The sequence below is a fragment of the Salvelinus alpinus genome, chromosome 27 (assembly GCF_045679555.1).
Source record: "Salvelinus alpinus chromosome 27, SLU_Salpinus.1, whole genome shotgun sequence".
NCBI lineage: Eukaryota > Metazoa > Chordata > Actinopteri > Salmoniformes > Salmonidae > Salvelinus > Salvelinus alpinus.
Genome location: NC_092112.1, coordinates 4,945,047 through 4,953,384, shown reverse-complemented (window position 1 = coordinate 4,953,384; position 8,338 = coordinate 4,945,047). Strand labels below are relative to the sequence as shown.

The 8,338-nt window shown below is 46.7% G+C and overlaps 1 non-coding gene across 1 annotated transcript; it reads left to right on the top strand.

Moving 5' to 3' along the window:
• The first annotated feature begins 3,033 nt into the window (after positions 1–3,033).
• Positions 3,034–3,109, top strand: trnaa-ugc (transfer RNA alanine (anticodon UGC)). Its single transcript has one exon. It is a non-coding gene; the product is annotated as a tRNA-Ala (tRNA).
• The last annotated feature ends 5,229 nt before the right edge of the window (positions 3,110–8,338 follow it).

Sequence of the window (8,338 nt, the reverse complement as noted above, 5' to 3'; positions counted from 1 at the left end):
TCCATTTAGAACTGGACCAGAGAGGCCAACCACCTCTCCATTTAGAACTGGACCAGAGAGGCCAACCACCTCTACATTTAGAACTGGACCAGAGAAGCCAACCACCTCTCCATTTAGAACTGGACCAGAGAAGCCAACCACCTCTCTAGTCTGTCCAGAAGGACATCATGGTCAATAGTGTCAAATGCAGCACTTCAATACAAAATATGCTGACTAGACCGGGCACTCGCGTGCCTCCGTGTGCACCATTGCGCATATGTTGATTTTGTCCACAACAGAACCAGGACACACCAGACGCGATCAGGACACGCAGGTTGTAATATCAAAACTAAATCTGAACTATATTCATTTGGGGTCGAAACACATGAAACATTAATGGACATTTAGCTAGCTAGCTGTTGCTATCTAAACAAAGAAAACAGAAAACTTGAGCATGCATAACTGTTCACCCCCCAAAGTCAATCATTTATAGAGACACCTTTGCAGCAATTACAGCTGCAAGTATCTTGGGGTTTGTATCTATAAACTTGGCACATCTAGCCACTGGGATTTTTCCCATTCTTCAAGGCAAAACTGCTCCTGCTCCTTCAAGTTGGATGGGTTCCGCTGGTATACAGCAATCTTTAAGTCATACCACAGATTCTCAATTGGATTGAGGTCTGGGCTTTGACTAGGCCATTCCAAGACATTTAAATGCTTCCCCTTAAACCACTTGAGCGTTGCTACAGCAGCATGCTTAAGGTCATTGTCCTGCTGGAAGGTGAACCTCCGTCCCAGTCTCAAATCTCTAGAAGACAGAAACAGATTTCCCACAAGAATATCCCTGTATTTCGTGCCATCCATCATTCCTTCAATTCTGACGCGTTTCCCATTCCCTGCCGATGAAAAACATCTCCACAGTAGGATGCTGCCACCACCATGCTTCACTGTGGGGATGGTGTTCTCGGGGTGATGAGAGGTGTTGGGTTTGTGCCAGACAAAGCGTTTTCCTTGATGGCCAGAGTACCTTCTTCCATATTTTTGGGGAGTCTCCCACATGCCTGGCGAACACCAAACGTGTTTGCTTATTTTTTTCTTTTAGCAATGTCTTTTTTCTGGCCACTCTTTCATACTGCCCAGCTCTGTGAATTGTATGGCTTAAAGTGGTCCTATGGACAGATACTCCAATCTTCGCTGTGGAGCTTTGCAGCTCCTTCAGGGTTATCTTTGGTCTCTTTGTTGCCTCTCTGATTTTAGTGCAGTGAGGTAAGTGCCTGTGAACAGGGAGTGATTAACTATAGCACTTCTTCAGATAAGGTGGTGGGGATGGGATAAAGAAGGCAGGTAGGAGACTTAAATTGTGATGTCACTTTCCCGAGCATGTCTGTGTCAACCAGGGAAAATAAATCAAACAGTGCCTTTGAGTGGTAGGCTAGGGCACATATCATCAATCTTCTCATCAGGTTTTGCTTGACTGATACCCAGCCTAATGTTGGTTATCTTGTCTCTGAAATGTACTGAGAACTCATCACATTTAGATGTGGAGGAGAGTTCACATAGGTTTGCGGGAGGTGGGATTTATCAGACCATCATTTTTTTGAGAAGAGCGCTCTCTGATTATTCTGATTAATAGTGATCAAGTTAGTAAAATGAGGCCGTCTGGAATTTCTAATGATATTGTTATATATACCAAGTTGCTCTCTCAGAATATCATAATAAACGTGCAACTTTGACTTTCTCCACTTCCACACTGCCTTGTGGCCTTTTCAACTTTACTGGAGCTATGGCATCAATGGATGTCCTTAATTTGCTATCAAAGTTATCGACTAAATCATCAAAACAGGAAGGCAGATATAACGTATATGCTGGGAGTCGGAAACCAAGCGCAGGTGGTGAGTTTAATAATAAACGTAACAGGGAACAATATAACAAACACGAGTAGCGAATAGACATGAAACACATAAACAATACTGACTGGGGAAAGAACTTAAGGGAGTGCCAGATATAGGGGAGGTAATAAGTGATGTAATGGAGTCCAGGTGTGCCTCATGATGACGTGTAGGTGGGTGTAATGATGGATCCCAGGTGGTTAGTATACCAGCGACGTTGAACGTCAGAGGGGAAGAGTGGGAGTAGACGTAAAAGCAGAATAGGTGGTGGAGTATTACTCATACACTCAATAAAAATGTGTCTCTGTACTGATGTTTCTGGTTCTCCCTTTATAATCCGTGATTGTCTGTAGACCCTGCCACATACGACTCCTGTCTGAGCCGTTGAATTGCGACTTTACTTTGTCCCTGTACTGACGTTTTGCCTGTTTGATTGCCTTACCGATGGAATAACTACACTGTTTGTATTCAACAAAATTCCCAGTCACCTTGCCATGGTTAAATGCGGTGGTTCGCACTTTCAGTTTAGCGCAAATGCTGCCATCTATCCACGGTTTCTGGTTTGGGTAGGTTTCAATAGTCACAGTGGGAACAACATTCCCTATACACTTCCTGATGAACTCAGTCACCGTGTCCGTGTATACATCAACGTTATTATCCGAGGCTACCCTGAACATATTCCAGTCCGTGTATACATCAACGTTATTATCCGAGGCTACCCTGAACATATTCCAGTCCGTGTATACATCAACGTTATTATCCGAGGCTACCCTGAACATATTCCAGTCCGTGTATACATCAACGTTATTATCCGAGGCTACCCGGAACATATCCCAGTCCGTGTGATCAGAACATTTGAAGCATGCATTCCGATTAGTCAGACCAGCGTTGAATAGACTTTAGCACGGGTACTTCCTGTTTGAGTTTATGCCCATAGGAAGGGAGGAGCAAGATGGAGTCGTGATCTAATTTACCGAAGGGAGGGCGGGGGAGGGCCTTGTAGGTATCCCGGTAAAGAGAATAGCAGTGGTCGAGTGTTTTCCCAGCGCGAGTAGAGTCAATGTGTTGATAGAACTTCGGTAGCGTTTTCCTCAAATTTGCTTTGTTAAAATCCCCAGCTACAATACATGCGGCTTCAGGATATGTGGTTTCCAGTTTGCATAAAGCCCCCTGTGGCTCAGTTGGTAGAGCATGGCGCTTGCAACGCCAGGGTTGTGGGTTCAATTCCCACAGGGGGACCAGGATGAATATGTATGAACTTTCCAATTTGTAAGTTGCTCTGGATAAGAGCGTCTGCTAAATGACTTAAATGTAAATGTAAATGTAGTTCCTTGAGGGCCCTCGTGGTATTGGCTTGAGGGGGAATATACACAGCTGTGACTATAACCGAAGAGAATTCTCTTGGGAGGTAATACGGTTGGCATTTGATAGTGAGGTTGACTGATACCCAGCCTAATGTTGGTTATCTTATCTCTGAAATATGCTGTGAACTCATGACATTTTGATGTGGAGGAGGTTTGCGGGGGGTGGGATTTATCAGGCCATCAATGGTGGAGAAGAGCACTCTCTAATTATTCTGATTAATAGTGATCAAGTTAGTAAAATGAGCCCATCTGCCATTTCTAATGGCCTTGTTATATATACCAAGTTGTTCTCACAGAATATCATAATGGACCTGCAACTTTCTCCACTTCCGCTCTGCCTTTCTGCAATTTCTCTTTAATTGACTAGTTTCCTCACTCATCCAAGGGGCTCTGTTTGGATGTGGCCTTTCAACTTCACTGGATCTATGGCATCAATGGTTGCCCTTCATTTACTATTGAAGTTATCAAGCATCACAAGAGGAAGGCAGAATAGGTGGTGGAGTATTGTTCATACACTCAATAAAATCTGTAGCAACTTCAGAGGTCAGATAGTGTTTCCTAATAATGCGTTCAGTATTACCCTGTGCTATGGGCAACAAGGTAGTATGAAAAACATAGAGGTGATCAGATAAAGCAACATCAACAATAGAGGATATGTCAATAGAAAGCCCCTTGGTAATAACCAGGTCCAGAGTATGGCTGTGGTTATGGGTGGGCCCAGTAGAAAGCCCCTTGGTAATAACCAGGTCCAGAGTATGGCTGTGGTTATGGGTGGGCCCAGTAGAAAGCCCCTTGGTAATAACCAGGTCCAGAGTATGGCTGTGGTTATGGGTGGGCCCAGTAGAAAGCCCCTTGGTAATAACCAGGTCCAGAGTGTGGCTGTGGTTATGGGTGGGCCCAGTAGAAAGCCCCTTGGTAATAACCAGGTCCAGAGTATGGTGTGGTTATGGGTGGGCCCATTAGAAAGCCCCTTAGTAATAACCAGGTCCAGAGTATGGCTGTGGTTATGGGTGGGCCCAGTAGAAAGCCCCTTTGTAATAACCAGGTCCAGAGTATGGTGTGGTTATGGCTGGGCCCATTAGAAAGCCCTTAGTAATAACCAGGTCCAGAGTATGGCTGTGGTTATGGCTGGGCCCAGTAGAAAGCCCCTTGGTAATAACCAGGTCCAGAGTATGAATGTGGTTATGGGTGGGCCCACTAGAAAACCCCTTGGTAATAACCAGGTCCAGAGTATGGCTGTGGTTATGGGTGGGCCCAGTAGAAAGCCCCTTGGTAATAACCAGGTCCAGAGTATGGCTGTGGTTATGGGTGGGCCCAGTAGAAAGCCCCTTGGTAATAACCAGGTCCAGAGTATGGCTGTGGTTATGGGTGGGCCCAGTAGAAAGCCCCTTGATAATAACCAGGTCCAGAGTATGGCTGTGGTTATGGGTGGGCCAGTAGAAAGCCCCTTGGTAATAACCAGGTCCAGAGTATGGCTGTGGTTATGAGTGGGCCCAGTAGAAAGCCCCTTGGTAATAACCAGGTCCAGAGTATGGCTGTGGTTATGAGTGGGCCCAGTAGAAAGCCCCTTGGTAATAACCAGGTCCAGAGTATAGCCACGGTTATGGGTGGGCCCAGTAGAAAGCCCCTTGGTAATAACCAGGTCCAGAGAATGGCTGTGGTTATGGGTGGGCCCAGTAGAAAGCCCCTTGGTAATAACCAGGTCCAGAGTATAGCCACGGTTATTGGTGGGCCCAGTAGAAAGCCCCTTGGTCAGTAGAAAGCCCCTTGACACTGTCTGTCAGTCTCTAAAACAGTTTGATGTTGCTGGGACTGGAGCCCTACCAGACCCTGTCTGTCAGTCTCTAAAACAGTTTGATGTTGCTGGGACTGGAGCACTACCAGACCCTGTCTGTCAGTCTCTAAAACAGTTTGATGTCGCTGGGACTGGAGCCCTACCAGACCCTGTCTGTCAGTCTCTAAAACAGTTTGATGTCGCTGGGACTGGAGCACTACCAGACCCTGTCTGCCAGTCTCTAAAACAGTTTGATGTCGCTGGGACTGGAGCACTACCAGACCCTGTCTGTCAGTCTCTAAAACAGTTTGATGTTGCTGGGACTGGAGCACTACTAGACCCTGTCTGTCAGTCTCTAAAACAGTTTGATGTTGCTGGGACTGGAGCACTACTAGACCCTGTCTGTCAGTCTCTAAAACAGTTTGATGTTGTGTGGACTGGAGCACTACCAGACCCTGTCTGTCAGTCTCTAAAACAGTTTGATGTTGTGTGGACTGGAGCACTACCAGACCCTGTCTGTCAGTCTCTAAAACAGTTTGATGTTGCTGGGACTGGAGCACAACCAGACCCTGTCTGTCAGTCTCTAAAACAGTTTGATGTTGCTGGGACTGGAGCACTACCAGACCCTGTCTGTCAGTCTCTAAAACAGTTTGATGTTGCTGGGACTGGAGCACAACCAGACCCTGTCTGTCAGTCTCTAAAACAGTTTGATGTTGCTGGGACTGGAGCACTACCAGACCCTGTCTGTCAGTCTCTAAAACAGTTTGATGTTGCTGGGACTGGAGCCCTACCTCTGACATTTTAAGTTTAGGCATTAACTCTGACATCTTAAGATTAAGCTTTAATTTAAGCATTAACTCTGATATCTTAAGTTTAAGCATTAACTCTGACATCTTAATGTTAGGCATTCACTCTGAGTGTTTAAAAGTATTGTTAAGGTTTGGGGAAAGGCTTGGTTAAGGTACGGGTTAAGGTTTGGGGAAAGGCTTGGTTAAGGTACGGGTTAAGGTTTGGGGAAAGGCTTGGTTAAGGTACGGGTTAAGGTTTGGGGAAAGGCTTGGTTAAGGTACGGGTTAAGGTTTGGGGAAAGGCTTGGTTAAGGTACGGGTTAAGGTTTGGGGAAAGGCTTGGTTAAGGTACGGGTTAAGGTTTGGGGAAAGGATTGGTTAAGGTACGGGTTAAGGCTTAAGGCTTAAAACTAAAATCTCAAAAACAACTTTATATCGCTGGATTTGAACTTTCAACTTTTGGGATCAGATGCTTACGAGCATCCGCCATCCCGGTCCACAATGCCAAACTGAAACCTTCTTGAAGGTAACAGAGCTCACTGTTGCCCCTATTGGCTGGTTTCCACGTCATCTCACGACTTCCTCAGACATGGATGGACGTTGAATACTGACATGTATCACGGGTGACCTTGTCGTTTTTTCATCATTAGTTTTCATTTTTAGTTTCAGTTCTAGTTTACTATAATAACCTTGCCACACACTATAATTGACATCTGGTGACACACACACACACACACACACACACACACACACACACACACACACACACACACACACACACACACACACACACACACACACACACACACACACACACACACACACACACACACACACACACACACACACTTCTCTGCATTCCTCCCTTATTTCCTTCCAATTGAGCCTTTTAATTCATCCCTCTCTCCTCATCACTCTTCATATGTGTGTGTGTGTTTGTGTGTGTCTGTGTGTGTCTGTGTGTGTCTGTGTGTGTGTGTGTGTGTGTGTGTGTGTGTGTGTGTGTGTGTGTGTGTGTGTGTGTGTGTGTGTGTGTGTGTGTGTGTGTGTGTGTGTGTGTGTGTGTATATGTGTGTATATGTGTGTGTGCCACCAGATGTCCATTAGAGTCTGGTGGCAGGAAACACCAAATCATTCCATACCTGCCAGCGGAGGGGGAGGGTTGAAATAAGGAAATTACTGTATGGCCTAATGAGCATTGTGTGTGTGTGTGTGTGTGTGTGTGTGTGTGTGTGTGTGTGTGTGTGTGTGTGTGTGTGTGTGTGTGTGTGTGTGTGTGTGTGTGTGTGTGTGTGTGTGTGTGTGTGTGTGTGTGTGTGTGTGTGTGTGTGTGTGTGTGTGTGTGAGACGGCAGTTTCCCAACACCTCTAGGATTAACACGTTATTATTCAATAGTGCTGAGCCATTAGTGCGTTCTGTCGTTGGTTTCGTTTAGATTATAAAAAACAATCACAGTTTGTTCGGTTTTGATCATTGTTTTCGACGTTAAATGCACTGTGCATTATGTGGTCTGAACGCTGTAACAACACAGAATAAAACAATGAATAAAAGTCCCCTGAGGGCAGTGACTGTCCATTACTGCTGACCACTAACCATCAGTTTTGCCCTTTACTTTAATAAAGTATTAGTTTTATTTGATGTCTTCATTATTTCATTCCAAGTCATCATCTGACTTCTGAAGAGGGGAGGAGTCAGGGGGAGAAGGGGGGGTCAGTGGGAGATGATGGGGAGGAGTAAGGTGGAGAAGAGGGGAGGAGTCAGGGGGAGAAGGGGGGGGTCAGTGGGAGATAATGGGGAGGAGTCAGGGGGAGAAGAGGGGAGGAGTCAGGGGGAGAAGAAGGGGAGGGGTCAGGGGGAGGAGTCCGGGGGGTATGAGGGGGTGGAGTGGGGAGAAGGGGGGTCAGTGGGAGATAATGGGGAGGAGTCAGGGGGAAGAGGGGAGGAGTAGGGAGAAGAAGGGGAGGGGTCAGGGGGAGGAGTCCGGGGGGTATGAGGGGGTGGAGTCAGGGGGAGAAGAAGGGGAAGGGTCCGGGGGGTATGAGGGGGAGGAGTCAGGGGGAGATGTGGGGGAGAAGTTAGGGGGGAAAGGGGAGGAGTCCAGGGGAGAAGGTACTCATCAAAGATGTGGTCTGATAATATGTGTCCTCTCCTCCCACATCCATCCATCCCTCCATCCCTCTATCCATCCATCCCTCCATCCCTCTATCCATTCATCCATCCATCCCTCCATCCCTCTATCTATCCATCCATCCCTCATCCCTCTATCCATCCATCCCTCCATCCATCCATCCCTCCATCCCTCCATCCCTCTATCCCTCTATCCCTCCATCCCTCTATCTATCTCTCCATCTCTCCATCCCTCCATCCCTCCATCCCTCTATCCCTCCATCCCTCTATCTCTATCCCTCCATCCCTCCATCCCTCTATCATCCATCCATCCATCCCTCTATCCATCCATCCATCCCTCCATCCATCAATCCATCCATCCATCCATCCATCCATCCATCCCTCCCTCCATCCATCCATCCCTCCATCCCTCCATTC